The sequence below is a fragment of the Sus scrofa genome, chromosome 13, assembly GCF_000003025.6.
Source record: "Sus scrofa isolate TJ Tabasco breed Duroc chromosome 13, Sscrofa11.1, whole genome shotgun sequence".
NCBI lineage: Eukaryota > Metazoa > Chordata > Mammalia > Artiodactyla > Suidae > Sus > Sus scrofa.
Window position 1 is genome coordinate 76940570 of NC_010455.5, and position 25205 is coordinate 76965774.

General features: G+C 39.9%; 1 protein-coding gene across 3 annotated transcripts in view; it reads left to right on the plus strand.

The window, feature by feature from the left end:
• The window catches only part of PPP2R3A (protein phosphatase 2 regulatory subunit B''alpha), a 203204-nt gene continuing 182747 nt past the window's right edge, over window positions 4749–25205 (plus strand). Inside the window, exon 1 of one of the 3 annotated variants that reach the window (XM_021069482.1) lies at window positions 4749–4919. The gene's annotated coding sequence lies outside the window, so the exon portion shown is untranslated. Of the gene's footprint in view, window positions 4920–5082; window positions 5493–25205 lie in introns of those variants that run through there. The other 2 variants (XM_021069485.1, XM_021069483.1) reach the window with 2 other exon arrangements.

Sequence of the window (25205 nt, forward strand, 5' to 3'; positions counted from 1 at the left end):
GAAAAACGTCATGGGTAATTTGATAGGGATTGCATTGAATCTGTAGATTGCTTTGGGTAGCGTGGCAATTTTTACAATATTCATTTTTCCAATCCATGAACATGGAATATCATTCCATTTCTTTACATCTTCTTTAATTTCTTTGACTAAAGTTTTATAGTTCTCGCCATATAAGTCCTTTACCTCCTTGGTCAGGTGTATTCCTAGGTATTCGATTTTCTGAGGTGCAATTTTAAAAGGTATTGTATTTTTGCATTCCTTTTCTAACATTTCATTGTTGGTCTATGGAAATGTGACTGATTTCTGAATGTTAATCTTATATCCTGCTACTTTGCTGAATTTATTAATCAGTTCAAGTAGTTTTGAGGTTGAGTCCTTAGGGTTTTCTATGTATAGTATCATGTCATCTGCATACAGTGACGGTTTTATCTCTTCTCTTCCTATTTGGATGCCTTTTATTTCTTTTGTTTGTCTAATTGCTGTGGCTAGGACTTCTAAAACTATGTTGAATAGCAGTGGTGAGAGTGGGCGTCCCTGTCTTGTTCCAGATTTGAGTGAGAAGGCTTTCAGTTTTTCTCCATTGAGTATTATATTTGCTGTGGGTTTGTCATAAATGGCTTTGATTATGTTCAGGAATGTTCCCTCTATACCCACTTTGGCAAGAGTTTTGATCATGAATGGATGTTGGACTTTGTCAGATGCTTTTTCTGCATCTATTGAGATGATCATATGGTTTTTTACTTTTCTGTCGTTAATGTGGTATATTTTGCAGTTACTGTTTTTTCCTCTTCCTTCCTTTCTGTAGGCCCATAATTTCAACTGATGCCATTTTTTCTTATGCATAGAAGACTTCCTTTAGCATTTTTTGTAGTACAGGTCTGCTATGATTATTTTTTTTTAGCTTTTGTACACATGAAAACATCTTTATTTTGCCTTAATTTCTGAGAAATATTTAGGTGAGAATAGAATTCCATATTGATTTTTGTTCAGTACATTAAAGGTGTTGTTTCACTATCTTCTTGCTAGTATTGTTTCTAGCAAGAGAAACAATCATCCTTTCTTTGTTCCCCTATACATGTCTATTTTCTCTGGCTACTTTTAAGATTTTTCTATTACTGATTTTGAATAATTTGATCATGATGTGCCTTTGAATGGCTTTATGTTCCTTATATTTATGATATGGTAAAATTCTTAGATCTGTGAATACATTGGTTTCATCAATTTTGAAAATTGTACGCCATGAAAATAATTTTTGTCCCCATTTTTCTCTTTTGGAGATTTCATTTACACATATATTATGCCACAACTCTGATAATCTTTATGTTTTCAAAATCTTTTTTTTTCCTATGTGTCCTTCATTTTGGAAATTTCCATTGGTGTGAACTCCAAGTTCACTAATATTTTCTTTGGCAATGTCTCATTCACCATTAATCTATTCAGTGTATTTTTATTCAGACATTGTCATCTTCATCTCTAGAAGTACAGCTTGGGTCTTTTTATATTTCTCATGTCTCAGCTTAACTTTTTGAACATTTGGGATACAATTAGTGTAACTGTTTTAATGTCTTTCTGATAGTACTAACATCTATGACAGTTCTGGGTTTGTTTCTGATTGATCGACTTTTCTCTTTATTGTGGATTGTATTTTCCTAAATCTGATCAAGTCTCTTGTTCTACTACCTTTCCATGAAAAGTACAGTGGTAGAGGAACATGTTAAACACCTCAGGGGTAGCAAGATGCAGAATGTGGGAAAACCTACAGGACCAACAATTGATGTCTTCCATATATAAAGTGGAGGAAAGAAAGGTTAAGAGTTTTTACCAAATACAATGTGAAGACCTTGTTTGATTCCTGACTTGAAGAAATAAACTATATAAAACATTTATGAGAAAACTGGGAAAATTTGAAAACAGACTAGATGTTAAGAAATCATTAATTTTTAAAAATAAATGATTTTGTTGTTTTAAAAATAGACTTTATTTTTAGAGGTATATAGTAAAATATTTACAGGTGAAATGATATGCTACCGTGTCTTGCTTCAAAATAATCCAGGGAGGGCAAGATAAGGTGAGGATGCAAATGGAACAAATTGGCCATGGAATGGTAATTGTTGAAGCTGCATAATGAGGGTGTAGTAGTTCACCATACTATTCTCTCTACTTTTGCAATATGTGATCTTTTTCCATACTTAAAAAAAAAAAGTTCTCTTCTCTGAAAAGATTTTCCCCACTCTCATCCTACACCTAACAGAATTAATTGTGCTGAGGACTCTTCCCCTACATTCCAAATAAATTAAACACTTGTTCATCTTCAAATATTTCTCCCTAATTTGGCCATAAAACCTTTAAGAGCAAAGATTATATCTTATTCATTTTCTATTCCTCATATTCTCACCACCGACCATGGACCTGGGATGCTCAGTAAACGATAGCAGATTGGCAGCTCTCTACCCCAATTCACCAAGGTACTCGAGACAGAGATGCTGACTCCATTGTACTGAATCAAATTTCAAGTTAGGTGTTATAAATTCAAGTTATATTGCATATAAATGTATGGCAAAGGAGCCAAAAATGTCCTGATGTAAAAACTCAAGCAATAAAACTGTCAAGACAAACCAGGAATCCAGCAGGGACTGTCAGGGTCAGCAGTACTAAAGCTGTTGTACAGTTCACTGTGTACTTCCCCTCCTTACAGGTATGCATTACACTGTGACCTTCACAAAGTCCTTCTGTGCTGCCCTGCCTTTCTCACAGGACTGGTGCTCACAGTCTCAAGTAAGATACCCTAAAGCAATTGAAAGAGCTTTTTTAAAAACTGGAAAGCAATATAACAGTTAAAGCATAGTGACCTCTTTCTAAAGCATGAAGGCATCTTACAGAGCACATAATTCTAGCTATTGGAAGAATTAACCCTGGATGAAATTATTCAGTAGGCAAAGCAGATTTTGGTGATTATACAGTTAACCTTTGAACATGTGTTTGAACTTTGCAGTCCACTTATACAAAGAAAAGTTTGTGTTTGATTACAGATCACAATAAGTGGGATCATAAGAACTAGGGTTTGAGTCCTGAATCCATCCAAACTTTTTCAGCTTCCTGCCCTTGGGTGAGTCATCTATCAGTTCCTTTGTTTCTGAGGCAGAGATAGCAGTACAGAGGATTTTCCACTGTGTGGCAGGTAGGTAGGTGGTAGGCCGCCTGGAACAGCCCCAGACCTTGTACAAGGGTCAACTGTATATATATATATATATATTTTTTTTTCCTTCCTTGAACTATAAATACACGCACAGCACCTATTACATGCCTGGTGCTGTGCTAGGTTCTAGCGACACAGAGTAAGGACAGCCAGGTGCCCAGACCACCTAAACCTTGGCTATTTTTAAGTCTTCACATATCTCCCATCCTTAGCTACTCCTTACTCATGCTATTTAATCTGAATGACTTATTTGTTGTTACTTATATGCTTATGTATTAGTTGATTTATCTTTTTTGTTTTGTTTTCTTTTATTGGCACTCGGAGGCATATGGAGTTCCCCAGTCAGGGATCAGATGCCAGCTGCAGTTGTGACCTATGCTGTGGCTGTGGCAATACCAGATCCTTAACACATTGTAGTGGGCCAGGGATAGAACCTGCATCCCAGCGCTCCCAAAACGCTGCTGATTCCCTTGCGCCACAGCAGGAACTCCTGATTTATCTTTTTAATTAAGAATTTTACAATTTCAAACATTTCAAATGTGAGTGAAGTGTCTGAAAGCACATGAATGGGGTGGGGAGGGGGCTATAAGTTCCTGTGTCAGTTACAAAGAAGGCAATTTGGGGAGAACCTTCTCAAGCTGAGTCCTCCCAACTATCAATGAAGTTTATGTCAATGAAGTTTGTGTTTTAAGCCAGATCATTTTACGTGGTGTTAAATCCAAGAGTGTATGTCAGTACATCTCATAAGTTATACATTGGTTTTATATATGGCTTTCTGTATTTGTGTTATATTTAACAATTGCAGTTAAAAATAAGTATCTCGGGAGTTCCCGTCGTGGCGCAGTGGTTGGCGAATCCGACTGGGAACCATGGGGTTGCGGGTTCGGTCCCTGCCCTTGCTCGGTGGGTTGACGATCCGGCGTTGCCGTGAGCTGTGGTGTGGGTTGCAGACGCGGCTCGGATCCCGCGTTGCTGTGGCTCTGGCGTGGGCCGGTGGCTACAGCTCCGATTGGACCCCTAGCCTGGGAACCTCCATATGCCGCAGGAGCGGCCCAAGAAATAGCTAAAAAGACAAAAAATAAAAAATAAGTATCTCTTCTTTCAAAATTCACCCAACTTGTTCACTATTTCATAATGAAATGTGGCGCTGTCACTGGTAGGATCCAGGTGACCTGAAGTGGCTGGTCAGCTGCGAGGACCACCTGCCCGTAGCAGCCTCTGGGCTCAATGGAACCATCCAGTCTCTACAGGAGGACAAAAAAACTAACGACAATAACAGCAACAACGATATCAGTAATAATAACAATCACGGTAATAACAAATCCGAGAGAAACTCACATCCACCAAACAGTAGTGAGCACTACTAATCGCGTCCCTGCGGAGCCGCCACACAGGGGGACTGTTCGGGAAGCGGCCAAGGCGGCTCTCGTGGCACCCCTGACAGCCCCCTTTTGGGCTACAGCCGGCAGAGTGGGCGAGGCCTTGCAGGCGGGGCCCGAGGGAGGGGCGGAGCCTGGTGGGCGGGGCGGGGCGCCGAGCCCGCAGCAGAGGGAGGGGTCGGGGGGTGGGAGGGGGTGGACGGGCGGCTGGGCGGGGCGCACTCGGGCCTCGGCTCCTCAGGCGCAGCGCTCGCAGCTGCACGTCCCGCGCCGCCGGGCGCCGTGGCGGCCAGCGCTGTACGCGAGCAGAGGCAGCAGCCAGAAGAGGACCCGCGGGCGCCGAGGTAGGCGTGGGGCCGCCCGCGGAGCGACCTGGAACCCTCGCGCCCCGGGTCCGGCCCGCGGGCTGTGGTGAGGCCGAGGGGCGGCGCGCGGAGGCCCTGGCGGGCGGGGCAGAGGGGCGGGGACCGGCCTGGCTCAGGGGCTGGCGGGGCCGCGCGGCGCTGGTCAGGCTGGCGGAGCCGTGGAAGTCCGGGTTCTAGGCGGTGTGGGCGCCGCGGCACGCCCAGCTAGGTCCCGGGCCTTGGCAGCCCAGGAGGTGTGGAAACGGCTTTGCCCGGGGGCGCCCACGGAGGAGGGAAGGCGGGGGACGGCCTGGTCCCTCCCACTTTTGGGGCTCCGGGGCCAGTTCGCCTGTTCAGCCCTCGGGAACTTGTTAACAGGAAAGCTTGGCAGAGAAACAAATGCCAACGTTTTGGAAGAACTGAGAGTCACGTCGTTAGACGCTGAGGCTTTATTTTCCTTCCCCGCCCCCTGCCCAACCTCGGCCCGACTTGGCCAAAGAAGGATGTGTCACCAGCTCGGGGCCTCGGGTGGGATCCCAGGCCTGGCAGGGAGCGAGAGTACCTGAAACAAAGGTAAACGGAGGCTACACGGACCCCGGCCCTGCCCCGTGGCTGCCGCTGGGCCGCCCAGGTGGGCCTCATTCCCCCGCCGACCCCGGCCGCCGCCTCCGACGGGCTTTCTCCTGGGGGACCTTTCGATGGAAACCAGCTGGCTAGTCTTGGAGTTGATGTTGCATCTGAACTGTGCTGTGCTCATATTATAACCAATCCTCTGACTCTGGTAAAGCTTAAGGAAATTGTATCCAGTTTTAGTGGTCAGTAAATGTAAGGGAGGATAAATTGCTCTTTGTAAATTATAAGGTATTTTCTTATTAGGAAATGGTCTGGAAACACGAAATAAAAATTCTCAAAATGTAAGCAGAAAAAAGAATGATTTGTAGAGCTTTCCAAAATCTGAGGAAGTGTTCCTTCTCCAATCACTTATGTACAAAATGTCGTTCAAACCTTCTGTGCCAGGCGTTTTTCTTTGTTCTTCATTAGTCTCAGGCCTCAGTTTCTTGAAAAGAGAGCACTCAGTCTGCGACCCTAAGAATGGCCATATTGGAGCAGCGTGTGTACTTCTAGCTCATAAGAGCATGCTTGTTTTGTAGTAAAGCACCGTATTCTCCCTTGGTAATACCATTTAAGATTATCCCAATTTCATTTCTTCTAGGAGTATCTATGACTTTTAGTAAAGCTGTTTTTAAAAAATCTGTAGATCACTTCTAAATTATACGTACAATTTATTCACATTTAATACATTCACAAATGTCTCTCCTGTCCTCTCTGGCGGAAGAACTTACAGCATGAGATACTTGCGGAAAAAACTTGGACCTTTTCTAAATCTGGGAGCTCAGAAATTGAGGACAGGGGAAAGAAAGTTAAAAAAATATATATAGAAAGCTTTGGAGAACTCTTTACCAAGACCAACCTGGCTGTTGGTTTGAAAACAGTCTTATCCAGGAGTTCCCATCATGGCTCAGGGGAAACGAATCTGACTAGTATCCTTGAGGACGCAGGTTCAATCCCTGGCCTCACTCAGTGGGTTAAGGATCCTGCGTTGCTGTGAGCTGTGATATAGATCACAGTTGCAGCTCTGATCTGGCATTGCTGTGGCTGTGGTGTAAGCCAGTAGCTGTAGCTCCAATTCGATCCCTAGCCTGATCATCGAATATGGAGGCCTGGGAACCTCCATATGCCACGGTGCGGCCCTAAAAAGACAAAAAGAAAGAAAATAGCTTTATCCACAAGTAATCTGAACAGTAAGCAGTTTAAACATTAAGATTTATTTGTATTCATAAGTATTTGCATGTTTTAAAATGCAGCTAACATTCTGGAGAGTGAAAGGGCTATCTGAATTTATCTTAGCTTGAATTAATTTGGCCTTAATTCTTAGCTAAAACCATGGCCCTAAGAGGATGAAAGTTTTGTTTCAGCAAGAAGGGTGTAAAAGAGATGAGTAATACTGGAGTATGGAGTAGTTGATGGGGGTACCTTTTCAAACCATAACTTGCTTTTAATCTCTTCAGAGGCTTTACATTACAAACCTAGTCTACACAATATGGTCCCTGCCATCCTTCAACACACAGCTTAAAGCTTTACTTCCTCTCTGAAGCCTTTTTGACATTCTCCTCACCCCCTTTCCCCCAAAAAAACCCACCTCCTGGAGTAGAATTGATCACTCATTTGGGTATGACCATCCTCTAAGTTAGAGGTATCATTGACATTTTGGACCAGCTAATTCTTGTTATGGAGGCTATCCTGTGCATTATAGGATGTTTAGCAGCATCCCTGACCTCTAGTTAATAGTTTCCAGTAATCTGGAGTTCCCGTCGTGGCGCAGTGGTTAACAAATCCGACTAGGAACCATGAGGTTGCGGGTTCGATCCCTGCCCTTGCTCAGTGGGTTAACGATCTGGCGTTGCCGTGAGCAGTGGTGTAGGTTGCAGACGCGGCTCGGATCCCGAGTTGCTGTGGCTCTGGCATAGGCTGGCAGCTACAGCTCCGATTAGACCCCTAGCCTGGGAAACTCCATATGCCGCGGGAGCGGCCCAAGAAATAGCAAAAAGACAAAAAAAAAAAAAAAAGTTTCCAGTAATCCCACCCACCCCACAATACACAGTTGTGACAAACAGCTACACAACCTACACAGTTTTGACAATCAAAAATGCATCCAGACATTGCCATATGTGTCCTGGGAGGGCCAATATCACCCCCAGTTGAGAACAGTGGTTTTAAATGGACTGCTATCTTAACACTAATGACACTGCATTCTCATTTGTTCTGTGTCAGTTTTCTCTGCTAGGTTTGAGGGCAGGAGCAGTCATTCATTCATTTAACAGATATCTGAGAGAGGGCCTCCTTTGCCAGCCAGGTATTAATTGAAATCTGGAAATACAGCAGTAAATGCCACGATGTGGTGTCTGCATTCCTAGACCTTACAGTCTAAACAGTGACAGATACATACATGTATAGTTATACAGTGTCTCATCACAATTGTGATAGATTCTGGAAGAAGTACAGGGTGCTCTGAGTATATAAAACAGGGGTTTTTGACCTAGCTTAGAAACTATGGAAAATTTCCTTGGGAAATAACTTTTAAGGTAAGATTGAGTCTAAAGAGTAAATAGAAGTTACAAGGCGAAGCTTAGGGGGACAGTGTTCCCAGGAGAAGGAACGGGACCTTTTCTGGGAACTCCAGCCAGTATGGTTAGAGGATGGAGAGTGATAGGGCCAGAAGATACAGTATCATTCTGGGAAAGTAGCTCAGGCTATGGTGAGCAGCACTTCTCAGTCCAGCCTGCTTATCAGAATTACAAGAGGAACTTAAAACAATACTAGTGCCTGGGCCATGCTCCAGGCCCATTAGGTCAGAAAGTCTGCAGTGGGTCCTACTCCCTTCCCCAGCTGCCACTTTCTTCATACCTTCTAAAGGGGTAACCACCATTACAAGTTTTGTGTTATCATTCTAGACATTTTCTATGGGCATTGAAGCAAATGCATATTCTTTCCTCCTGTTGTTTACACAGATGGTAGCATACTGTACACACTGTTTCTTGCTTTGTTCCCTTAACAATGTCTTTGAAATCTTTCCATTCCAATATATGGTTTCCTTACTCTTTTGAATGACTATATAGTATTCCATTGTACAGATAGACCACAGATTATTTAATCATTCCTCTGTTGAAAAACAGTTGTTTCCAATAATTTACCATAACAGTACTGAACGTATGCTAATTCACATGTATGTGGATATGTTTGTAGGATAAATTCCTAGAAGTGGAATTATCTGGTCAAATATGTATACACACATACACACATCTGTAAGTGTGGTTGTAAAAGAGTACTCTGCTCATACTGGAGAGAACGGCTTGGGAGGGAACAATAGTGAAGGTTGAAGACAACTGACTAAGGTTACAATGTGATGTACAGTGAATTGTGTCCCCCTAAATTGCCTTTTGAAGCCCTAACCCTTGGTGTGATTATATTTGGATATAGAGTCTTTATGAGGTAATTAAGGTTAAATGAGGTCGTAAGAGTGGGGCCCTAAACCGATAAAGTTGGTGGCCTTAGAAGAAGAGGAGGGAGGACAGGCCATGTGAACACATTGTGAGAAGGTAGCCATCTTCAAGCTAGGAAGAGAGTCCTTACCAGAAACCAATGGTGTCAGACCTTCATCTTGGACTTCTCCCCTCCAGAACTATAAGAGAATACATTTCTATTGTTTAAGCTACCCGGTCTATGGTATTTTATTACAGCGGCCTAAGCTGGCTAAAAGAGTCGACCCTCAGTATCCACTGGGGATTAGTTCCAGGACCCCCTTTGATACCAAAGTCCACAGATAGTCAAGTTCTTTATATAAAATGGCATAGTATGGTCATCCCTCCATATCTGCAGGTTCATATCCATGGATACAGTGGGGAAACTACACTGGAAAGGTAGAAAAGAGATGGGTACTGGGACGAAGGTGATAGCAGAGGAGATGGAGAGAAGTAGATGTATGCAGGGGATATATTTAGGAGGCATAATTGATAGGGTTTGATAATTGATGTGGTACAAGCAGTGAGAGAAATAAGTGCATAGGATGAAGCTCAGGCTTCTTGCTTGCCCAGCCAGGTGAATGGTGGAACTGGAGGACAGTGGAAAGAACAATGGTTTTGAGGTGGTTTAAATTACAGTTTACTCTAAGACTAGTTGAGGAGTTCCTGTCATGGCTCAGTGGTTAATGAATCTGACTAGGAACCATGAGGTTGCAGGTTCGATCCCTGGCCTCGCTTAGTGGGTTAAGGATCCGGTGTTGCTATGAGCTGTGGTGTAGGATGCAGACGCGGCTCCGATCCACATTGCTGTGGCTGTAGTGTAGGCCAGTGGCTATAGCTCCGATTCGACCCCTAGCCTGGGAACCTCCATATGCCACAGGAGCGGCCCAAGAAATGGCAAAAAGACAAAAAAAAAAAAAAAAAAAAAAAGACTGGTTGAGAAGCAGAGAGGTCACATAAGCCTCTGATAATTCAAATCCAGAGCCCAGAAGAGTGGGCTGAACTGAGAATACAAATGTTTAGATGTAAATTGAAGGATGTAGATTGAATCAACCCAGAGCAGAGGTTGCACAGCCATAGCAGAATCTGGTTTACACATGTGTTTTGTTTTTTCACATACAATGGTTTTGTTGTTGTTTAATTTTGAGTGAGTTGCCAGTAACTTAAAATCCCAAGATTTCCCATGAAAATCCAGATTTGGGGCTTTTCTTTCAAAGTGAAAAGATGTAACACTACTGAGCTGGCTTTCCCATATGGGAACAGTTGATTGGAGTTATGTCACAGCTGATCCCAGCTGTTTTCTTGTTCGCCAGAGAGCCTACCACTCCCTAAAACTTATTCCTGCCAAGGTTTTTTTTTTTTTTTTCCTTCTGACCCTGTAGGCATTAGAGTATGTGATCTGTGATGCTGCTGTAGGAAGAGAGTATGAAATAGTGATTCTCATTTTGACTACACACTGGAAACATTGAATGGTTACAAAGTACTGATGCTAGGGCCTACCCAGGAATTCCTGTTTCTGTTTACTTGGTCTGCATTTCACCCTGGGATGTTTAAAAGATCTTCAGGTGATACCACTGAGCAGTGGACGTTGAGAACCACTGATAGAGATTGAGAAGAGGGCTCAGGCCCAGCATTTCAAAGTTGGATAGAGGAAAGTAGCCCCAGGAAAGGGATGAGAAGTGGCCAGAGAGGTACAATGGAATGGTACCTTGCTGGCAGTTAAGGTATGCAGGCTTAACCCAATACACCTGAAGATGTTTCTAATTAGATGAGAGGCACTGTTTTGTCTTGCAGGTATATTTACTATTCATTTTGCATGTATGCATATATGCAGTTCACTACTCCATAGAGTTATGTACACAAAACACAGGTATGCTTTACATAATAGGCCATTTAAAGAATTTTCAGGAGTAATTTAAACTATATTTTTGTCTTATAAGCTTACTTTAACTCCAGTTTAAGATGTGTCATAAAAGGCAAAGGAAGAGAGTATTTTAAAAACAGCAGTTAACAAGTAAAGAGGTAGACCAAAAATGATGTGTTGAATTTAGCAAGATGGAGTCTTTGACCTCCGCAAGAACCCTTTGAGACTGAAAGAGGCAGAAACCGTATTGAAGTGAGTAGCAAGTAAGAAAATGGAAATGGTGAATGTTGGAAAAATCTCTCGAGAAGTTTACCCAAAAGTGGAGTAATGAGGAAGGGCCACGTGTCTTATATGTCTCTAAGGTAGGTGCTCCGTTTGTGTTGGTTACCCAGATTCTTCCCTTAACCTTTCAGGGAGGTGTCTGTGTGGTTCCTGATTACCTGTCTACTTCATTTCAGAGAGGTCTTACTTACATTTGTTTTGGATACTTTGTGCCTTTCACTAAGGAGATATTTTGCATGGACCCTGAGACAGATTGGTGATTAGGCCCTGGTCTCTTTCTTATCCGGAAGCCATAGAGCTCCTAAAGGCCAGCAGGACTCCAGTGTCCCTGACATCACTTCCCATTGAACTGATGAACAAAGCCCAGATTGTTGGTATATTGAAAATGGAATACTTAGCTATGTCAGGAAATATGTATCGAGCTGTCAGATTCCTAGGAATAGTTTTTGCAGCTGTATTTTTTCCAATTAATTTGATGGTGCAATTTGGTTTTCCAGTTGCATGCATGTAAAATCTCTCATACTCTGAAGTCTTCATCATTGTCAGTGATTAAAGGGTATTGATATAAATTGGAGGAGTAGACCCTCATTGAACTCAAAGAGAAGAAGAAAACACCAAACTTTGGTTCCTAAAAGGTTGTATGAATGCTGTTACCTTGAGGACTTCAGGTTAGAGTGACTCTCTAGAGTGGATTGTCATGCTGATGTTCACTGCTGGTCTGTCTTTTACCCATCTCTGCCTCATTGGCAGCTTTAATCTGGCACAGGAGGGCTTCAGGGTCAGTTTTGCACTTCATGCTTCTAAGAGTTGTGATCTACCAGCTGAAGAGAAACCATAGGAGTTGGAAAATGCCAAGGATTATTAGTGAGGTGGATGATGATTAACTTCTAAAGGATGACTTTGTGATATGAATAGCAGACCTTGGCCTAAGAAGGTTTGTACTGGGAGTCTCTGGTAAGAAAAAATGTTTAGAAACGTGTATGTGCTTGGCCAAATGTGGGAATTATTTTATCACAAATATAATTAGGTACTATGCCTGGATGGTGGTAGATGGAGGAAAAAGTTCACTACCAAGTTTGTCTAGAGCTCCTTTGGTTTGTAACAGAGACAGAATGGTTGAGTGGATAGAAGACTTAAGAGTTCTTAGGTGCGAGCCTTGGTCTGTCAAATGTGAGCTGTGTGATTTATTTACTTTTTATTGAGTTAAAAGTCACATAACATAAAATTAACCATTTTAATCATTTTAAAATGTTCAATGCAGTGTGCAATACATTCACATTGCTGTGCAGTCATCTAATTCCAGAATATTTTTATCACCCCAAAAGGAAACTTTGTAGCCATTAAGCTGTCATTCCCCATTCCTCTCTTCCTATTTCCTAGAAATCACTGATTTGCTTTCTTTCTCTATGGAGTGATCAATTCTGGACATTTCGTATAAATCACAAAATATGTGACTTTTTATGTTTGGCTTCTTTTAGCATCATGTTTACAGGGTTCATTTATAGCATGTGTTCCTTTATGTAAACAATATTAATTCCTTTCTATGATTGGGTAATAATTCCATTGAATGGATATACCACATTTTATTTATCTGTTTATAAGTTGATGGACATTTCAGCTGTTTGTACCTTTTGGCTATTGTAATAGTGCTACTATGAGCATTTTTGTACAAGTTTTTGCTTGAGTACCTGTTTCAGTTCTTTTGTGTGTATACCTAGGATTGGAATTGCTGGGTCATTTGGTAATTCTATATTTAACTTTTTGAGGAACCACCAAAACTGTTTTCCACAGCAGCTGCACCATTTTACATTTCCACTATCAATGTTCAAAAGTTCCAGTTTCCTTGCCAACATCTGTTACTTTCTGGTTTTGTTTTGGTTTTGATTATAGCCATCCTAGTGGAAGTGAAGTGGTAGCTCATGGTTTTGGTTTGCATTTTCCTAATGATTAATGATGTTGTACAATTTTATTTATTTATTTATTTTTTGTCTTTTTTTTTTTTGCTATTTCTTGGGCTGCTCCCGCAGCATATGGAGGTTCCCAGGCTAGGGGTTGAATCGGAGCTGTAGCCACCGGCCTAGGCCAGAGCCACAGCAACGCAGGATCTGAGCCACATCTGCAATCTACACCACAGCTTACGGCAACGCCGGATCGTTAACCCACTGAGCAAGGGCAGGGACTGAACCCACAACCTCATGGTTCCTAGTTGGATTCGTTAACCACTGCGCCATGATGGGAACTCCTGATGTTGTACAATTTTAATGTACTTGTTGGACACTTGTATATCTTCTTTGGAGACTTCTTTGAACTTCTGTTCAAGTTTTTTGCCCATTTTTAAATTGGGCTGTTTGCCTTTTTGTTGTTGAGTAGTTAAGAGTTCCTTATATATTTTGGATACATGATCCTTGTTAGATATATGATCCTTAAGCAATGACCAAAAGTCTTCCATTCTAGTGCATAGTGAATCACGATGTACCTAGAGGGCTGGGATTCGTGTTCTACCCCTGGATACAAAGTCACAGGGTCCCAGGTGCAAGAGGTAGTTGGAGAGATTGTACCTATCCAGAATTGAAAATATTTTCTTGTAGATCATGTATTTATCAAATTCTGTTGCTATTTCTCTTAAATTTAGGGAATAGCTATACTAGGTGTGTTAGGCATAGTTTTCAAAACTGAAGAGTTTGGAGGCATTGAAGGAGAATGAAGGCATTTCTTTTTTATTGGATCAAGAATTCTTACAATTCACTGTATCAGCTTTTAAACTTCTAGAACTATTTCCTAATTCAATGGCTAGTGATCTCAGTTCAATCAGCAAATTTATTGAGTTAGCGCTATGTGCCAAGCACTGTACCAGATACTACAGAGATAGTGCCTTATAGTATAAGACCAAACTCTTTTCACCCTACACCCACCTCCAGACCTGTTCTTCTCTATTAGCTACCTCACTGAATCTAGTTCCTTCCCACCAGGCTCTCTTGAGTCTGTGCTCATCAGGCCTTTACCCTTCACATTGCTAACTCCAGTGTTTTCGGTCTTTCTTACTTGACCTTTCAATAGCATTTTGCACAAGTTGATTTATTCCTTGTTCTTTGACATACTTTCTTCACTTAGCTTCCAGAACATTCTTTGGATTTCCTCCCATCTTACTGGTAGTTCTCAGTCTTTTTGCTAGTTCCTCATCATCTTCCTGACTTCTGAAAGATTGAGCACTGCTTACTCCTCAAACCTCTACTCTTCCTTATCAATTCTATTTCCTTGCCCTGTCACCCAGTCCTACGACCTTAAATACCATCTATACACCAACTACTACCACCAATGACCGCCAAATTTTTTCTCCAAGTTAGACCTCTCCTCTGAATCTCATACTCTGATATCAAACTATACCTACTTGAGACCTCTCCATCTGGATATCTAACAGACATCTCAAAACTGAACTTCTGATCTTCCTTTTTATTTTACTTATTTATTTTTTATCTTTTTGCCATTTCTTGGGCTGCTCCCGTGGCATGTGGAGGTTCCCAGGCTAGGAGTCTAATCAGAGCTGTAGCTGCCAGCCTACTCCAGAGCCACAGCAACACAGGATCCGAGCTGCATCTGCAACCTACACCACAGCTCACAGCAATGCTGGATCATCAACCCACTGAGCAAGGGCAGGGATCGAACCCGCAACCTCATGGTTTCTAGTTGGATTCATTAACCACTGTGCCATGACGGGAACTCCTGATCTTCCCTTTTAAAACCCACTCTTGGAGTTCCCGTCGTGGCGCAGTGGTTAACGAATCCGACTAGGAACCATGAGGTTGCGGGTTCGGTCCCTGCCCTTGCTCAGTGGGTTAACGATCTGGCTTGCTGTGAGCTGTGGTGTAGGTTGCAGACGCGGCTCAGATCCTGCGTTGCTGTGGCTCTGGCATAGGCTGGTGGCTACAGCTCCGATTGGACCCCTAGCCTGGGAACCTCCATATGCTGCGGGAGCGGCCCAAGAAATGCCAAAAAGGACAAAAAAAAAAAAAAAAAAAAAAAACCCACTCTTTCCACAGCTTGTCTCATCTCAGTAAAGAAGCTCTGTTTTCAGTAGCCCAGGCCCAAAAACTCAGCATCATCTTTGCTGTCTTCTTTCTCTTTTATCCCACAATATCTATCAGCAAACAATTGTTGTTTCTCCCTTCCAAATGTATGTAGAATTCGTCCTATCCCACTAGCCCTACGCTTCCACCTTGTGCAAACCACCAGTATATACCACCTGGATTATTGTCATAGCCTCTTTTTCGTGCTTCTGTACTTGCTCTCCAAGAGCCTGTTCTGTAGGCGGACCCTTTTAAAATAAGTTCTCAGCTCAGACACTTAGCTAAGGCCCTGCATGATCTAACGCCACCTTTATCTCTCTGACCTCATCTCCTACTACTCTCCCCTGTGCTTACTTTGTCCCAGTCTCAAATGGTACTTTGTTATTCCTCCAACAAAGCAGCTGCGTCCCTGCCTCACCACCTTTGTTTTCCCCTAATATCTACAAAGCTCCCTCCTTCATCTTCCTTAGGTCTTTGTGAAAGTTCATTTTCTCAGCACTCCCTTCCCTTTCAAACTCTTCTTCCCAGAGCACCCAACAGTCTGCATATTCTTCCCATTCCCCTAAGATGGAGCACTGAGGCTGTTTCTCTCCCCCTGTTTGTTTTATTCTTCTTTAAGTTTTCATTTGAACTGAGTCCCTCCAATTAAAAAGAAAAAAGTAGTTTGAAAACTGCTTATCTGTGAGGTTAGAAATAAAAAACATAGATTAACGTCTGTGAATGGGTGTGTTGGTAAGGACTTAGAAATCATAGCAGAGCAAACTGAGTCCTTCCATTTTGTGATCACAGGTGTATTCCCTCACAGCTTTGGTGATGGAGCCCTGGAATGCCCCGTTGTTGTGAGTACTGATGAGCACAGCACTCCTACCAGTGCCAAGCCCCCTTCAAGCACTGTGGCTCAGGTGTCAGCATTTTGTCTTCTCTCAGCATGGTACATCTTAGCAGTCTTAGCATTATCCTGGCTTTCTAGTTGGGACCTCTTTCCCATGGCAGGCCCTGCTCAGTGAGTGAAAGTTCACTCAGTGCTGGCAGCAGTCTTGGAATCCACGTATTAAAGGTGGTTAAACTGGGTTACTTTGCTGTACAGCAGAAATTGACAGAGCATTGTAAATCAGCTATAATAAAAAAATTTTTTTAAATAAAAAAAGGTAGTTAAGAGTTTTGCATAATGAAGAGAGTATGGTGATTCTACTATAAAATGTCTCAGACCTTAAAGGGCAGCAGGTATTGTCCAGTGAGAGTCTCTCTGAACAGCAAGCTTGGAGACTTTATCTGGGTCATTGTTTCTCATTCTGCCTGCAGGCCTTCCGGAGGGCCTCCTGCAGGATCACGTTTTTTAAGTCTGAAATGGTATCTGTTTTGATTCGTCATTTTAAAAAACAATATAGGAGTTCCTGTTGTGGCGCAGCGGAAATGAATCCGACTAGGAACCATGAGGTTGCAGGTTCGATCCCTGGCCTCGCTCAGTGGGTTAAGGATCCAGCGTTGCCTTGAGCTGTGGTGTAGGTCGAAGACCCAGCTCTGATCTGATATGGCTGTGGCATAGACCAGCAGCTGTAGCTCCAATTAGACCACTAGCCTGGAAACCTCCATGTGCTGCAGGTGCGGCCCTCAAAAAGACAAAAATAAATAAATAAACAAACAATATGTTATTTCTAATGATTTTTTTTTTTTTTTTTTGTCTTTTTGCCATTTCTTGGGCCGCTTCCGTGGCATATGGAGGTTCCCAGGTTAGGGGTCGAATTGGAGCTGTAGCTGCCAGCCTACACCAGAGCCACAGCAACGCAGGATCTGAGCCACGTCTGCAGCCTACACCACAGCTCACAGCAACGCCGGATCGTTAACCCACTGAGCAAGGGCAGGGACCGAACCCGCAACCTCATGGTTCCTAGTGGGATTTGTTAACCACTGAGCCACGATGGGAACTCCTCTAATGAATTTTTAACCAAACAAGCATTATATAAATATGTGCTTGCCTCTACTCTCTTCCTAGATGAGCTAATTTCCTAGATGACAAATAAGTAGATAAATAAAATAATGTAATATCAGATAGTGGCAGTAGGGCCATGAAGAAAATTAAGTAGTACTATTCCCCTAATGATCAGCACTTGGATTGTTTCCAGTTTTTCCTTTTTTAAACATTACTGCAATGAACATCCTTGTACTTATGCAAATGTGTGAATGTTTATACTGTATAGATTCTCAAGGATGGAATTACTGGGTAATAAAATTGTATCATCAGAATTTTAATAGATAATTCCAAATTGGTCCCCAAGGTGCCTATACTAATATTATGTATCCATATAATATGTAATATAATTAAAAGCAGTAATGTGTTTTTAAATATTTTAGTTTTAGCTACACTAAGAATGTAGACTACGTTCTCTTTCTTAAAAAATTTAACAAAGGTTAAAAATCCTCATGCCTTAACCAACTTGCAAGTTTTTACTTCTCAAAAGATTTAAAATTCCTCTCTTTTATTTATTTATTTATTTATTTTGGTCTTTTTGCCCTTTCTAGGCCCACTCCTGTGGCATATGGAGGTTCCCAGGCTAGGGATCTAATCAGAGCTGCAGCCACCGGCCTACACCACAGCAACATCGGATCCTTAACCCACTGAGCAAGGCCAGGGATGGAACCCGCAACCTCATGGTTCCTAGTTGGATTTGTTAACCACTGAGCCACGACGGGAACTCCCCTCTCTCCTTATTTTAATTTTTATTTCCCTGTAATTGAGTATCTTTTGTCAAGATTTTGACCATTTTGATTTCCTTTTTTTTTTTGATTGCATGGCAAAGACTGCTCGTTACCTCCTATGATCCATTCTCCCTTCATCTTTAGTAATAGGAACCCCAGCTTTTAGCCAAGTCTATTGCTATCCATCCAGAAGACTATATTCCTTGGCCTCCTTGGAGCTAAGTAGAACCATGTTTAAGTTTTAGCTAATGGTATATAGGCAGAAGGTTTTGGTGTGACTTTCTGAAGTCTTCTTCATGGGAGAAGACGCTTGCACACCTGTCCTGTGTATTGGAAAACAGATGTAATGACTGGAGTTCCTATAGCTATCCTAGACCATGATGACCATGGTAGTAGCTCAGTGAACCAGAAAGTCTGGGTCTCTGAGCATTTGGTAGAGCCCTCAACTTCTTTTGCATAAGAGAAAAATTTAACTTCTGTTTTAAGCACTCTTATTTTGGGGGGGGTTCTGTTATATGCTCCATAGCAAATACTTCTTATAGAAATTCTTTGGATTCTAGATACTCTTTCTTTATTCATGAAAATAGTATATTTTCCTCCAGTCTGTTGGAGTTCTCCTCCATTGTTAGTAACAGCTTTCAATTTTGATGTCATACTTACCTGTCTTTGCTTTTATGGCTTTTACTGAGTTCTTTTTTATTGAAGTATAATTGATTTATTGCTGTTAATTTCTGCTGCACAGCAAAGAGATTCAGTTAATATAGATGTATACGTGTGTGTGTGTGTGTGTGTGTACCTACATTCTTCTTTTTTTTTTTTGTCTTTTTAGGGCCACGCCTGCAACATATAGAGGTTCCCAGGCTAGGGGTTGAGTCGGAAGTATAGCCACTGGCCTGCACCACAGCCATAGCAACTTGAGATCCTATCCACTTCTGTGATCTACACAACAGCTCATGGCAATGCTGGCTCCTTAACCTGCTGAGAGAGGCCAGGGATCGAACCTGTGTCTTCCTGGATGCTAGTCAGATTTGTTTCCACTGAGCCATGACGGAAGCTCCCATACATTCTTCTCTTAATATTCTTTTTCATTGTGTAATATAACTAAAAGCAGTAATGTGTTTTTAAATAAAATATTTTAGTTACTTTTAGCTACTCTAGGAATGTAGAGTACACTCCCTCTCCAACATTTGTTATTTGTAGACTTAATGATAGCCATTCTGACTAGTGTGAAGTGGTACTCCGCTGTAGTTTTGATTTGCATTTTCTCTAATAATTAGCAGTGTTGAGCATCTTGTCATGTGCCTATAGGCCATCTGTAAGTCTGCTTTAGAGAAATGTCTTTTTAGGTCTTCTGCCCATTTTTCAATTAGATTGTTTATATATATATACACACACACACACACACACACATATTTTTATATATATAGCTGTATGAGATGTTTGTATATTTTGGAGATTAATCCTTTATCAGTAGCTCCATATGCAAATATTTTATCACATTCTGCGGGTTGTCTTTTCATATGTTTACGCTTTGTTTTGCTGTGCAAAAACTTGTAAGTTTGATTAGGTTCCATTTGTTTATTTTTGGTTTATTACTGATTTTTTTTGCTAACTTTTTAATGGATATTTTTCCTTCCCTGAAAATATAAACATAGAATCTTACATTATCTTATACTTTTATATAAAATTTAAGTCTTAGAGTTCCTGCTATGACACAGTGGGTTAAGGATCTGGCATTGTCACTATAGCAGCTCAGGTTGCTGCTGTGGCATGGGTTCTGTCCCTGGCCCATGAATTTCCACATGCCACAGATGTATCCACAAAAATTTGTCTTTAATTCATCTGGAATTTATTTTTGTGAATAGTGTAAGGAAGGAATCTTGTTCAGTTGGCTGTCCATTTCAATAACAGTTTTATAATAAGTGGCATGTCACATTATCAGTTAATAAATTCTTACATATGTATAGGTTGGTTTTAGGACTCTAGTTCCATTGATCTTTACTTCTGTGCCATTAATAACACTTTTAACTACTATAGCTTAAAGTATAGTATTTAATATAAAGTTTAGTATAGTATTACTATACTATAATATATTGTGATTTTTGATAGACAAGGGCTTTTTTGTTCTTTTTAAAAATTAAATATTAAAAGCTATAGCACAATATTTATAAAATGTATGTAAGGTATAAAGCATAGCAGTGAACACTTGTTACCCACTGCTCAGTTTAAGATAAAAATACTACAACTACTTTGTCTTTGTCCCCCTCACCCCAGGTTCTCTTGACTCATCTCTCACATTTTCTCTTCCATGTGAAATTTTATTTTATTTTATTTTATTTTATTTTATTTTAGTGTCTTTTCTAGGGAGGTTCCCAGGCTAGGGGTCTATTTGGAGCTGTAGCCACCAGCCTACACCAGAGCCACAGCAATGCAGGATCTGAGCCGCATCTGCAACCTACACCACAGCTCATGGCAACGCCAGATCCTTAAGCCACTGAGTGAGGCCAAGGATCAAACCCGCAACCTCATGGTTCCTAGTCTAATTTGTTAACCACTGGGCCACGATGGGAACTCCTATGTGAAATTTTAGAATTAGCTTATATAAATTGACCTCAGAATCAATTCAAATAATTAAGGCATTAATAGCTTTTGTATCAATAATTACTTTTTGGAAATTAATAAACTGATTTTTAAAATGTTTTTCCCATTGAAAAAAAAAGCAATGGGTTGTTTCCATCTCTTGGCTGTTATAAATAAAGCTTCAATGAACATAAGAGTGCAAATATCTTTTCAAGTTAGTGTTTGTCCTTCCGATAAATACCCAGAAGTAGAATTGCTAGATCATATGGTAGTTTTATTTTTAATATTCTGAGGAACCTCAGTATTGTTTTACATAGTGGCTCTATCAATTCACTTTCCCACAAACAGTGCACAAGGGTTCCCTTTTCTTTATATCCTGGCCAGTGCTCAATATTTGTGTCTTCTTGATAATAGCCATTCTAACAGGTGTGAAGCAAATAGCTCATTGTGGTTTTGATTTATATTCCTCTGACGATGAGCAACGCTGAGCACCTTTTCGTGTACCTATTGGCCATTTGTATATCCCAATTGGAAAAAAATATCTATTCAATTCCTCTGCCCAATTTTGTGTGTGTGTGTGTGTCTTTTGTCTTTTTAGGACTGAACTCGAGGCATGTGGAGGTTCCCAAGCTAGGGGTTGAATTGGAGCTGCAGCTGCTGGCCTGTGCCACAATCACAGCAATGCGAGATCTGAGCTGTGTCTTTGACCCGCACCACAGCTCACAGCAACGCTGGATCCTTAATCCACTGAGCAAGGCCAGGGATAAAACCCATGTCCACATGGATACTAGTCAAGTTTGTTAACCACCGAGCCATGACAGGAAATCTGTCTGCCCAATTTTTAATCAAGTTGTTTGGGAGTTTTTGCTATAGAGTTGCATGAGTTCTTTATGTACTTTGGATATTATCTTAATCAGATATCTGATTTGCAGGTATTTTCTCCCATACCATAGGTTGCCTTTTTATTTTGTTGATGGTTTCTTTTGCTGTACAGACACTTTTTAGTTTGATCTAGTACCATTTGTTTATTTTTGCTTTTGTTACCTTTGCTTTTGATGTCAAATCCGAAAATTATTGCGGAGACCAATTGCCGCAGAGCTTACTGCCTAAGTTTTCTTCTAGGAATGAATTTTATGGTTTTAGGTCTTAGAAAGCTCTTAACCCATCTTGAATTAATTTTTGTGTGTGGTGTAAGATGGAGACCCAGTTTCACTCTTTTGCACTTTGCGTGTAGATAAAGAGTTTTCCCAACTACACTTATTGAAAAGACTGTCTTTTCCCCATTGCATACTCTTGGCTCTTTTGTCATAAATTAATTGATTATGTATGCATGTGTTTATTTCTGAGCTTTATTCTGTTCTTTTCATCTGTGTGTCATTTTTATTCCAGCACCACACTGATTAATGTAGCTCTATAATATATTTTGAAATCAGGTAGTATGATACCTCCAGCTTTGTCCTTCTTTCTCAAGATTGCTTTAGCTATTCAGAGTCTTTTGTGGTTCCATACAAATTTTGGGACTCTTTGTTCTATTTCTGTGAAAAATGCTGTTAGAATTTTTATAGGGATTTCAGTGAATCTGTAAATTGCTTTGAGTAATGTGAACACTTTAACTATTAATTCTTACAATCCATGAGCATGGTATATCTTTCCATTATTTGTGTCTTCTTCAATTTCTTTCATCGGTGTCTTATAGTATTTCAGTGTACCCATCTTTTGCCTTCTTGGTAAAATTTATTCCTAGGTATTTTATTCTTTTTAATACAAGTATAAATGAGATTATTTTCTTAATTTCTCTTTATTATAGTTCATTATTAGCATATAAAATTTTTGTATATTGATTTTTTATCCTGCGACTTTACTGCATTTGTTTATTAGTTCTAACAGTTTTTTGGTAGAGTCTTTGGGATTTTCTATATACAATACCATGTTATCTGTAAATAGAGTTTTATTTATTCCTTTCTGACTTGGATAACTTTATTTCTTTTCTTTCTAATTTCTCTGGCTAGAAATTTGAGTATTATGTTGAATAATATATCTTTGTCTTGTTCCCAATCTTAGGGGAAGAGCTTTCAACTTTTCACTGTTGAGTCTCATGTTAGCTCCAGGCTTGTGACATATGGCCTCGCTCACGTTGAGAGACATTTCCTCTATTCCCAGTTTGTTGAAAGTTTTTAATCATAAATGGATTGTGAATTTTTTCAAATATTTTTTCTGCATCTATTGAGATGATCATATGTTTTTTATCCTTCATTTTGTTAATGTGGTGTGTCACATTGATTGATTTGTGAGTGTTAAACCATCCTTACATCCCTGAAATAGATCCACTTGACCATAGTGTATGATTCTTTTACTGTATTGTTGATTCTCTTTGCAACTATTTTGTTGCGAATTTTCACTTCATCCTTGTTCATCAAGGATATTGGCCTGTAATTTTATTTTCTTACAGTGTCCTTGTTTGGTTGAATTAAGGATAATGCTGGCTTCATAAAATGAATTTGGAAGTATTCCTTCCTCTTCTATTTTTTAGAAGAGTTTAAAGAAGGATCTACTGTTTTTAAGTGTAAGTTGTAAGTATAGCTTAGTTTGTACTCATAATGAACTGTTGGTTAAAGATGGAACATGTTTAAAACACATGTAAAAATATAAATTAGGAGCATGAAAAATGATAATTCTGCAAAATTATTTCAAGATGCTCTTTATGAAATACATAAGTCGCATTCATCTGATCAGAATTTTATGAAACATCAATACTTAAAACCTGTTTCTAATACTTAAAAACCTGCATGATTAAAGGAAGCTGGGTGAAGGGCATAAGGGACTTCTCTGTGTTCTCTTTGCACTTCTTCTAGAAATCTATAATTATTTCAAAATAAGATTCTTTAATCATTTTATTTTTTAATCATTTTAAATATAAAAAAAGCATTAGCCAGGCATGCCTTAGGTTTAAAGTCATATGTGTCTTCATACACGCATATGATTGGCATTTGCTATTTACTATTCTTAAAGCTGCTCTAGAGAAAATCATTTCAGATTTATTCACCAAATAGCAAGGTAAAAAGATACTATATTGAATATTATGAAACATAGAAGGGATATAATCAAATTAAGATGCTTTCATTTCTAAAATGGATTGTCAATTAAAAGACTCAGTGTGGTATTAAATAAGGAAGAAGTTTGTTCTTAAAAGAATTCATTTTCAACTTACTATACAGCTAGTGTCTATGGACAGCTAGATGGTTATTTTAGTCGGTAGTGCTCTGTTTAGGTACTTAAAAGTCTGAAAAGGAAAGTTTAAACACTTGAAAATATGAAAAAGAAAAACATAGGATTATACTAACCAATTGGCTTTTTGTTTATTAGTTAAAAAGATCTACATTTTATTTGTTGGCTGAGAACTTCTCTCAAAGAGCAAGCATGAAACCATTTCTCCTACCTTGATAGGTTAAAAAAACTGAACCTCTGAATTTTCAAAATAAGCAGTTGATTTTTATAAACTCAAAATAGAAGAATTCTAAGTATCAGATTTTTAAAGCTTGTTTATTTTGGATGCTATAACAAATTAAATGTCAGCCTGCGTTTCAAGGTACATTTGTGCCAAGTCCAACTTTTAACTAAACGCATTTGGTTGTAAATCCATCTTTTATTTTTTTTGACAAGTTTATTTGACAACATGTAATTTTCTTTACATGATATAATAGTTCATCTCCTGTGAGTAAAAGTCAAAATTATCCTTAAATATATGCAGTATAATTAAAGACTTTGCTATATGAACTTTATAATAAAGCTTTAATAATATGCTAATTTAAGATGAAACTTTTTATTTAAAATTGCTTTATTTTGTGTCATACAAGCATTTTTTAAATAGCTTTTTAAAGAGCTTTTTAAATTTGCAGTATTACATTTTAAAACATTCATTAGTCAAAAAAGGTTGGAAACACTGATCTGCATTATAGGCCTGATCACTGAGATTGCACTGATTGTTGTCAGATTGGGCCTGGATCCATGGCCAGCCTGGAAAAGACATGTACTATCATGAGAGTATAGGGACAGGATGGGTCATGGGATGGGGCCCACTTTCAAAAGGGTAATAATTTCCTCCTTTTAATCCATGTTTTTGCTTTGGTCTTAAAATTGGGCAGATGGACACATGTTGCTCAACTGCCCCGTTATAATCAAAGATTAGAATGTCCAGAAGATTCTAGGCTGCTAAAAAAAAAATACACACACAAAAAAAAACATAAGTATCTATTACACAAGATTTTTGGCTACAGATTGAATGAAGAATAATCAAGAGAGGGAAGGCAGTAGAGTATTATGAAAGCAAGAGGTGAAAGGAAAGGTGAGAGAATATCAATGAAAGTGTATGTTTGCATGTCATAGGAAATGATTGGCTTTAAGGAACAAATATCAACTTAAAGACATACAGATGAAAATGTTATTTATAGTAAAAATACACATGGAGCACATCAGTTCACTGTGATTTTATTAAGTATGACCAGCCATCATAGAAATTGAATGTGCTTCTCCCTCTTTCTCTCTGTATTTTATCAGCTCTGTTTTCTTAATGCTAGCTTCTCCTGCTACATAACTCATTGTGGATGCCTGAAACAGTGGGCTCAGCCATCAGATCTGTAGGACTTTAAGACCCAGAGCTCCATCTCAGCTAATCAACAGTATTTCAGTGTTTCAGTTCCAAGTCCCCAGGCCTGAAAACATG